General features: G+C 40.1%; 1 long non-coding RNA gene across 1 annotated transcript; it reads right to left on the reverse strand.

Moving 5' to 3' along the window:
• Nucleotides 1-2,378: 2,378 nt before the first annotated feature.
• LOC134630381 (uncharacterized) lies at nucleotides 2,379-8,825 on the reverse strand. Its single transcript, XR_010573763.1, has 5 exons — nucleotides 8,770-8,825; nucleotides 6,226-6,379; nucleotides 5,839-5,906; nucleotides 2,787-4,798; nucleotides 2,379-2,680 (listed from the first exon to the last, which is right to left on the reverse strand). It is a non-coding gene; the product is annotated as an uncharacterized LOC134630381 (long non-coding RNA).
• Between the last annotated feature and the right edge of the window lie 1,202 nt (nucleotides 8,826-10,027).

The following is a 10,027-nucleotide window of genomic DNA, read 5'->3' on the forward strand; positions in this document are numbered from 1 at the left end:
CTTTAACAGGGATCAGCAGTTGTCATCCAGGACCCACCATCCTGTAAGTAGAAGGCCAGTAATCACTCCGGCCTCAGCAACTCAACTCTGCCTTTAGGCTGCAGCATGTAGTAGGCCCTGGCCTGCACAGAGAGACACGATATCACCCAGTTTCATTATACAGTTCACAGAGTAACAAACTATCCATCATAAACATATCAGGTCATCCTAGATTTGGTCATATTGCATACCTGCACAGAGAGACAAAATATCACAGCAGTGTTTGTAGTGTGGGCTATAAGTAGACTAGAGTATCAGTGCAATCAAATACACTTAACTTCAATTGGTCCAACCTCATCACAGCTATTGGCTCACAGCAAATGTGACACACACACAACCACTCCCAGACCAGTGCAACTTCACACAATAAACATGGAGATGAATTAACACAGGCAACACTAGTCCACCATGTTACACTTACCATGCACTGGCCCTTTCCTCCTGTGTGTTTATAGAGCAGCTGTGAGTATGCTTTATCTCTCCCTTTAGAATGTTGGATGATGATGTTGAACAGCTTTAAGCTCAACCCCCAAAAGGTTGATTCTGTTCATCTGGTCGTAGTGTTTTCAGTGGGAGAAACGTTTCGTCACTCATCCAAGTGATTTCTTCAGGTTTCCTTAACCTTATAAACAGTACATTGCATAATGACCGAAGGCACCTAAAGAAAGCTCCAGCCGATCCAGGAGAAAAGGACAACCGCTGCCTAAGCGAAAACCCGTAGTCATCCTGTATCTGAACAGGATGACTATCTGAACATCTCAACTGTTCAGGTGTTTCGGAACAGTTGAGATACATTTGAGTCTCTGTAGCTTTTAAACCCCAAAACACGCTGCGGCAAAAATTGGTCCTCCTCAAGGATCGGGTCCCCCGACACAAACAGAGTAATATAGTGGAGGATTGCCAGGATTTGTACATCGAGGAAACCAAACAACCTCTGGCGAAGCAGATGGCACCCAGTCAGACCAGGACTCTGCAGTCTATTTACACCTACAGGCCAGTGGACACTCTTTCAAAGATGAGGCTGTACACATCCTGAACAGGGAGGAACGCTGGTTTGAGCGCGGAGTCAAGGAGGCCATTTACGTGAAAAGGGAAAGACCATCTCTGAATCGAGGAGGGGGCCTAAGGGTACAGCTTTCGCCATCTTACAATGCTGTGATTGCAGCCATTCCCCAACTCTCTGTGAATGGGACTCATGGCCATTGACCAATGGTTGTTGACCAATAGTCATGAGAATTTGCATTTTAACGATCATCATAATTATGATGAAGGAACTGACTTCCCAGCCCATTGTTCCTTCAGTGGGCTAGTTTCAGTCATTATGCAAATGTACTGTTTATAAGATTTGGGGAAACCTGCAGTCAGCTGAGACTGAAGAAGTCACTTGGATGAGTGACGAAATATTTCTCCCACTGAAAACGTCCAGATGAACAGAATCAACTTTGGGGGTTCTGTTTACGTTTGTTAGCCACTTGGATATGATAGTAAACAGTAGACAGACAGTAGACACTGATGTGGCTTATTGAATCTTTTGGACTGTGTTCAGCATAATTAGCCATTAATTGGAAGAGATGTATTGTTGATTTGTCGGTTATTCTCAATGTATGATGAATTATAATGGCCGTTTGTTATCTATTTGTATACCCACTATAGAGAGAGAGTGTGTATTATTGTCATGGTGTGGTGTGTGAGAGTAAGGAACCAAGATGCAGACAAAAGGCTTTGATGCGAGTGAGCGTTTATTTACAAAATGTGAGACTATTAACAAAGTGAGGGCCAGAACGGAAACTAAGAAAACAAACTGCAGTGGGTGAGCTAGCATCAGAGGGTGGGTTCGCCCAGGGCATCAAACACGCCAGGACCGCCCCTGACTGTATATTTATTTTTGAAAAGTTGCCCTAACTTAGTCATCTTAAGTAAGCCTTATTTAGTTTTTCAGAGGCAACGAGTTTAAGTTCTGGGAACTAATTAGATTTGACAGCGCTGATGTTGAGTTTGGCTTATACCTTTAGTAGTATTGTGAAAATTAACTATATACCATTTGGAAAGTTTTTATTGTGAGCTCAAATACAGAACTTTGCAGGAGTGCTGGACTTTTTATCAAATTTTAACAAGCTAATTATAATAAATGATAAATTGTTTAATGCATCTGTTACAAACAGATTTGTTTTTTATTGACTAGAATTTGGATTTTTGTTTTTATTATGGTTTTAAAACCTGTCCCCTTTGAAATGTTCACCTTTATGGACTAAATTTAGTTTGGTTTGTGGTTGTGGCTCACATCTTTGACATAGAGAACCAGAACACATGGATTTAAATGCAGACTCAGACGAGTGACACAAATTTCAATGATTTTTATTATAAGTAAAGGATGGCACAGAGCCAGAGGATCCAGTCCAGCACACACATCAGGAAGGAACTGAGAAGGAGACAAGAATCCAAAATAAGGACACTAGGAAAGTTTCCTTCTACAGAGAGGTGATGTAATCCTGATTTACTGCTTCTTGACTGTAAAACATCGTGTAGGATGGAGGAGAAACCGATGTTTGAGCACACTGCTGGTTGGTGAGAACAAGTGTGTTGACTGAACTCCACCAGCTGATGGAGCTGTGCTCACTGGACTGGAGAATCCTGCCACTCACTAACACACAAACCAACAGGAGGAGGCAGAAAGACAGAAAACAAAGATGAGATTTTTCTGTTCCAAGCTACAAGATATTATTACAGTTTATAACTCATTAACCCACCTTTGGTGTGAGCAGCCTCGGCCATTAATGATCAGCGCATCAGCTCTGCTGCCTCGTAGGAGTCATCGTTGAACACCTGCAGTCTCAGCTCCAGATTCAGCCACAGATCCACGTGAGCCACTTGGCACGCTACAGTCACCAGGCTGTTTGCTCTCAGAGTTCAGCTCCCCTGGATTACTGACTACCTGACAGGCGGCAAACTGCAGCCTCACGGCTGTTACTCTGGATGTATATAAATATGTCTTAAATCATATATCTTATGATATATAATTTAATATTTATTTTAAAAAAAAAAGTTTTTAATTTTTTCATTTATTTTTAATAAATGAATATACATTATTTATTATACATCCAATTCTAGATTTATAGATATATAATTTTATAAATTAGAGGGACTATTGTTCCCACAACTGCTATGAAATTGAAATTCATGTGTTCAGTGTTTGTACAGTGTTTTCAACTCAGAGACATAAAATTATTTTATTTATTATTTATTTAGAGTGGACTCAATCATTACAGATTCAGAGGGATGTGGCAAAGCTTTAGAGGGCTGTTGTTCCCACAAGAGGACTTAAGATTTTGGTTAATAACTTCAACTACTGCAACATTAAAATTCAGGGTTATTTTTTCTCTCATGTTTGACATGGCACTGTTGTTCACTAGTACTAACCAGTCCCTTAAAAGACTGTCTCTACATGCATCTTGGATCATTGGGGGAAATACGAAAGAATAAATTGTGTTTTCACCACGTTGTAAATGTGTTTCACGTGAACAAACTGAATTTTTTGCCAGTGTTTTCAACACAGACACATAAGATTCAATTTTCTTACGGCAGCTCTCTTTTTCTTCTTTTTCACTAAGTTTTCTGATATTTTGGAAGATTTTACTGTTGACTGTGAAAGACTTCAGTTTGAAGTGATCACGCTTACATCTTTGACTGTCTTCATAAAACACACCGCATGGACCTAACATGTTGGTAGATGAGTAGGTGAGAGTTTGGAAACAATTTTGTCCACTCAATCCGTAAAATTGTGTGAATGCTACAGTCGTGAAAAATCCATATTTACAGCGCCAGAGATAAGCTTTTTCAAGAAGTAGAGAAGTACAACCTAAACATGGACTATTGAATGTGTAAATCAGAATAGTCTCCACTAAATTTCCATTCCGTTGCAAAAAAGGTTCAAAAGCTTCACATAAACGAGGCTCGCTGTGCTTTATTTTTCCAGGATTTCCCTTTTTTTCATAATCTGGCTCAAATGCTGGAGAAACAATGATATTTTTACTATGTTTCATGACAGCAATAGCAAATGCATACTGCTTATGTTCATGAATCTGAAGGTACTCTTTGAGGAATGGAAAAAATCTGTTTGCATCAACACTTGGAATTGTTTTCTGCATTTCTTTGATTGAATGATAAAATTTCTCTTCATTTTTATTCTGTTGAGATATCGATTCACTTTTATCCTTAAACAGCTTCATTTTTTGCTGCTTTTCTGTACTACAACTATTACGTTTGTTGTGGTGTAAATTTGGTAAAATTTTATTTCGATGCTTTGCTTCGGCTGCTGTCAACATCTCGGAAAAAATGTGTGTACTGAAAATTTGAACTTCAGAGAAAAAAATAATTTGATTACCGGATATGTTGAGAATCTTTGAATGGAAAGGAATGATAGAGTTTGGATAGGCAGGATTTCTTTTTGGTTTCTTAATAACAGCAAGATCATCTGGAAACAACCACTTTCTTTTGAGGAAGTGACTGTTTTTGATTTTGGATACAAGAAGATTATTATGGCCATTTTTATGGGTAGAGTTTTCAGCTTCTTTAATTTTGAATTCAAACTTTTTGCCATTTGCAAAAGATTTTTGTAAAAGATTTCCAAAATATAATTGTTGTGCTTTTTTGCTAGTAAAGGTGCTGATTTGGGTTGATTTTTTTAATTTATATAACTTGTATTTGAAACTGAATTTGAACTTATCTTCTATTTTCTGGTGCCAGGGTGCAGATCTCTTCACTAAAAAAAGAGAGGACAAAAAAGGCGTGATGAGAACATTCACAGCTGCTGGAAACTGGAATTCAAAGGTTGATTTGTCCAAATGACAAAAGAGATGTCACAATGCAGCAACGACCACGTTAAGCCACATTTCCTGAAAGGTTAAAACACTTTGGAAATAAATAAAAACACAATCCAATGATATTAAACTGAAAAAAAAAAGACTTACTATGTTTGTACTATTACAAAACAAAACAAAGCTTCTCATTGGACAAGAAAAAAACAAGCTGCTTGAGTGCAGACACAATCATTCGCTGGAGTCAAATTCAAAATAAGATTTGACTTAATTTTCAAAATAATTTGTCTCTCTATGCAATTAAATGTTGCTCAAAGCTTCAAAATGTAAAAATGAAATGATTCTGGTCACACGGAGACACTTTCAGTGTCAGGGGTTCGGTCTCTCTGCTCTCTGTGTCTGGTGTTTTGCCCCGGGTCCTTGGGCTCGTCTCTCATCCCGCCTTTGATTGTGCACACCTGTGAGGTTCCACCTGTTCCTGACCACCTGGCTGATAAGACCACTATTTAAGCTGAGGTTGAAATCCTTTCTTCGCTGGATCATTGAACTGCAACCCTGACTATCGTTTCTCTGTGCTTGTGTGGCATCTTCCCTCGTTGTGCTTTGCCTGACCTCCCAGTATCTCTGTGCACAGGTTTTGGACCCCACCAGTGGTGTGGTTGAGAGCACTGTAAATATTGAACAGGTTGGACCCCCCCTTGGACCACTAACTCCCTGGCACATTTGCTCACTCACTGTAAATACATGCACTGAACTGCCATACTGAGTCTGCGATTGAGTCGCCTGTCTCTTTCTACGTGACATTTGGAAGCAGTTTGTTAACCAGAATCTGTGATATATATTATATATAAAACTAGGGCTGCATGTAACATGTAAATCACGTAATAATACGCTCTACTAGAACACCCAAACACCCAGACAAACTTTAACTTCACTGTCCTTTTTTAAATAGTACACTACATTAGATTTTTCACTTCCCACCCACCTTTGGTGCGAATAGCCTCGCAGCTGTAACGTGCCAGCTTTCTCATCTTTCTCATTTGCCTTTCCGGCCTGAAACAGGACAAAGAATTGAGATTATTTTCAACTTGATTTGAGGAAATGCAGTCTATGAAAACAGATCTAAAAGTATTACTTTGTAATTTTATAACAAAGTGTAAAAAAATGACTGCAATTCTGGTAATGCAATACTTCTGTTAAACACCTTAAATTAAAGCTAAATGTCTGAACTTCAACCACATCTTGATTGCTTTAATTCACTGTGGTGGTATACAGAGGAAATACTACAAAACTCTCCCAATACCTATGATCCTAACTGCATACTATTTAGAAACAGTTATAGTTAATATCCAAACTGTTATAAGATTCTTGCCTTTTGTGGATCCCAAGGGTACATGCTGAATTGACTTTGTGGTCAGGCAACATCAGTTTCATTAACTTGGTGTTGGTATAGATGGTATACACTGAGATACACGGGTGGTTGGCTGTGCATTCAGTGAACGCTGATAAGATGTGATGACTTCAACCTGAGAAGAAACAATATTACATGTTACAATATTACAATCTTACAGCACTTTGAATGACGCTGAAAGCTGCTAGCCCCATATCATCACAGACACACCTCATTGTTTTGCGTCATTCACTCTCATTTGCATGTCCAAGCAGGTTACCGCCCTGCAGTTTTATAGAAGTTTCCTGACTCAACCTCCTGTTCCTCTTAATGTCTTACGCAAAAGAAAATGAATGCCGTGAGATGACTTGTTGGGAATATAAATGACGCATTCATAACAAGTCATCTTACGCAATTCATTTTCAAAATGTAATATAGTTTTACCCAAATACTGAGTAGTCCGTGTATCTATATGAGAGAGGGTGTCAGGAGCATCCTGAGCTTACTGCATGTTGCTCTTTGTATCATAATAATCTTAGTTCCTGTTTATCCTGGAGTTTTATTCTTGTATCATATTTGTATCGAGTTTTTTGGTTTTTCCTTTATTATGATTTATTCCCTGAGGTTTCTCTTGTGTGTTTGTCACCTCCCCGCGTGTTTGCATATGTCTCTCGCCCCTCCGTGTGTCTTGTGTCTCCATGTTTGTATCTCTTTCTGCCCGCTTTGTGTCTTAGTCGTGTCACGGTGTTTAGTCTCACCCAGTGGCGGTCCTAGCCTGTTTGGCGCCCTGGGCGAAGACTCCCTCCTGATTGTTTCAGGATGACCTGCCATTATCCAATGACACATCTGCTTACCTGTATCTTTTGCTCATTTCTCCTCCTCTTCTTTTCTCTTATTTCTAAACTGAGGACCTGATGGCTTTGAACCCAGGATTCAAATCATGAATACATAATGGGCTTGGATTTACAACATTGTGAATGAAATGTGCTCTATTTGGAAACAGCAGGTCTCCCTCCCCTTTCCACTGGTTCTGTATGAGACATTAAATCACCAAAATATAAAATATAAATTTTAAATTGTTATTGATCCCTTTACCCCTGGTCCTAAAGTCTATATTTATTTTCTTACTCTTCTTATATTTATTGTTTGTTTACTTGCACTGATGTAACTGGAACTTCGTCGTCTCGTCTCTCTATATACTGGACTGTATGTAGCGGAGATGACAATAAAGTTTACTTTGACTTCAGCAGCGAGCAGGCGCACCGAGGAAAAACATTGGTGCAAATTATAAGTCTGTATCATAATGTCTGCTGTTTTCGTGTTTGTTGGTTTGTTTTTATTTTGCGAGTTGGTTATTAGATGCTGCTCCAGCCAGCCAGAGAATCCCCCGCCGCCCCGCCCTCTCCTCCCTGTGCCGCAAGCAGCAGGCGCACCTCGCAAACGGAGGGCGCCCTTACTCCCAGCAAATGGGTGGTGCTGGGGATGGCATGCCTATGCCATCCCCAGTATGCGCTGGCATGACGTCGCGCAGCAGGAGTACGAGCAGTTTTATTTATTTATTTTTTTTGCCGATGCCCGTGATGCCGCCCCCCACCACGATGCCGCCCCGGGCAACCGCCCGTGTCGCCCGTATCAAAAACCGCTACTGGTCTCACCTGTCTTGCCCTGCTCCTCTCCTTGTGTTTCATCTTTTGCCTCCCAGTTTATGCCGGCTGCTGTGTCAAGCCTGTGTGTCTTAGGTCTGCGTCTCTGTGTTTCCTTTTTTATTTTGACAGTCTTGCGTCCCATGTTCAAAGTGTTCTGCTTTGCGTCGCTCTGTCTCGTCACCTTTAATTTGTCCCAGCTGTTCCCCAATGTGTTTCCACTTCCTCGATCACCCTCTTGTGTGTATTTATTGTGTCAGTTTTGCCTCGGTCTTCGTCGGTGTGTTGTGTTCCTCCCGGGAGTTGTCTGTGTTTCTTCCAGTGAATCCCTCCTCGTGTTTCCGTGTTGCCTCCAAGCTTTTTCTAGTGTTCCAAGTTTTTTGTTTACTTATTTAGTTCTCACAGTTTAGGTGTTTCTCGTTTTGGTTTTTTGTTATTTTGGATTTTTCCTGTCTGAGTTCACATTTTGAAAATCTGCCTAAATAAACAGCTCGCCCTTAGTTAACCACTATCTTGTCTCCTGCGGTCTATGTTTGGGTCCCCGTACAAACCTCACACGATCTGCACTCACCAAGAGATCATGACAGAGGGAGAGAGCTCTGTATTCATATAGACATATAGAGAGATTTATAGATGTATGAAAAACTAACACATTTACATTAATAGTTTGGCTTCTTTTTGTCTATTAGCCTTAACCCTGAGTGTTTTGTGCTGATGCATCCATGTTTTTTTTCATCTGACTGTCTGAGCTGCCCCACAAACTCTTATTTGTATCTTTAACCCTTGTGACATTTCTCTAGTAATTATAATCACGAGAAGGAATAAGTCAGATTATTCCGTCTTGTGACTGGATTATAATTCCTTCAAGTACAAAGAAACTTACCTTCGAGGCAGCAGAGCTGATGCGCTGATCAAAAAGGGCAGTTTTGGGAGGTCTGACAGAATTTATGAGGATTCCTGATCATGTGATCAGCCTAACCCCTCCCCTCCTTCCTGGTTATTTCACAACTCTCACAGCTTTCAAAACAGTGCTGTGTGTGTGTTATGTGATCACTTCTGCTAACCACTGAAGGCGTATCTACTATGTAGGACTTTATTTCAGTAAAAAACAAAAAAAACAGACATTACATGTTTATAAGCTCTCTGTGAGCATCAGCACTCAAACCAGGAAACCTTAATGTACAACACTCTGACTTTCAGTTTTGTTTCTCTGAAATCACTGTCGTCATTGCGGGAAGACTGTGGACGTTCTTAAGTGCTTTGTGGGTTAACTGAAAAGTGTTATATAGCCTTCATAAAGTCTACTTTAGAGCTGGGGTCAGTCAATATTAGTGTATACTCTGTAATGTTCTGGGTGAACCACAATGAGTCTGAAAAAAGAGTTTAAATTTTACTTTTAAGCTGCCATCAGCATGACAGTGATGCTCACACACTCTTTATAGTGTTATAGTTCTGTATAGATCACATAAGCAGTTTGACTGAATGACCAGCAGAATTGAGAGCTACGACTGTCAGTTAAGCAAACAAGCTGCAGCTCATGAATTAATATTTTAAAACAAAATGAGAGCAGCACACTGTGCACACACAGTGACGTGCACTAACATTAACACTACATTAAAGTTTTGGAGATGAGGTCGAGGCCTTTTCAGGTTGTTGTGGGATTTCTCTTTAGTGTATTGTCCTTTAATGTATTGTCTTGCTTTCATGTTACTTAGTTTAGTATGTCTGGTTCACACCTCATTCACGCTGGGAAACAGACGGTGAGAAACTGGTGAATGTCTCCCAGGATGCGGAAGCTCACACAGGAAGGCTTGACCCCAGAGTGGGGGAGATTCACACAGGTGATAGAGAGTCTGTCTGTTTAGAGCCAAGGTGTGAACTGCAACTGTAAAAGCCTTTTGTTCTGTGACTGTGTATAAAAAGGACCTGAACTGTTCATTGTCAGAGACGACTTTCAGTGCCCCCTGACTGACGTCCCTCCTCATGCATGAGATAGCTGAAATAAAGGTGTTGTTACAACTCATCCCGTCTGCAGGCTTTGGTAATTAAAATTTCCACAACAAGGTTAAAAAGTCATCTTTGATTCATCACCTTCTCTTATTCTGTCCAAATGATCAGCGTTATACAGATTTAATTTAGTG

The sequence above is a fragment of the Pelmatolapia mariae genome, linkage group LG7 (genome assembly GCF_036321145.2).
Source record: "Pelmatolapia mariae isolate MD_Pm_ZW linkage group LG7, Pm_UMD_F_2, whole genome shotgun sequence".
Taxonomy (NCBI): Eukaryota; Metazoa; Chordata; class Actinopteri; order Cichliformes; family Cichlidae; genus Pelmatolapia; species Pelmatolapia mariae.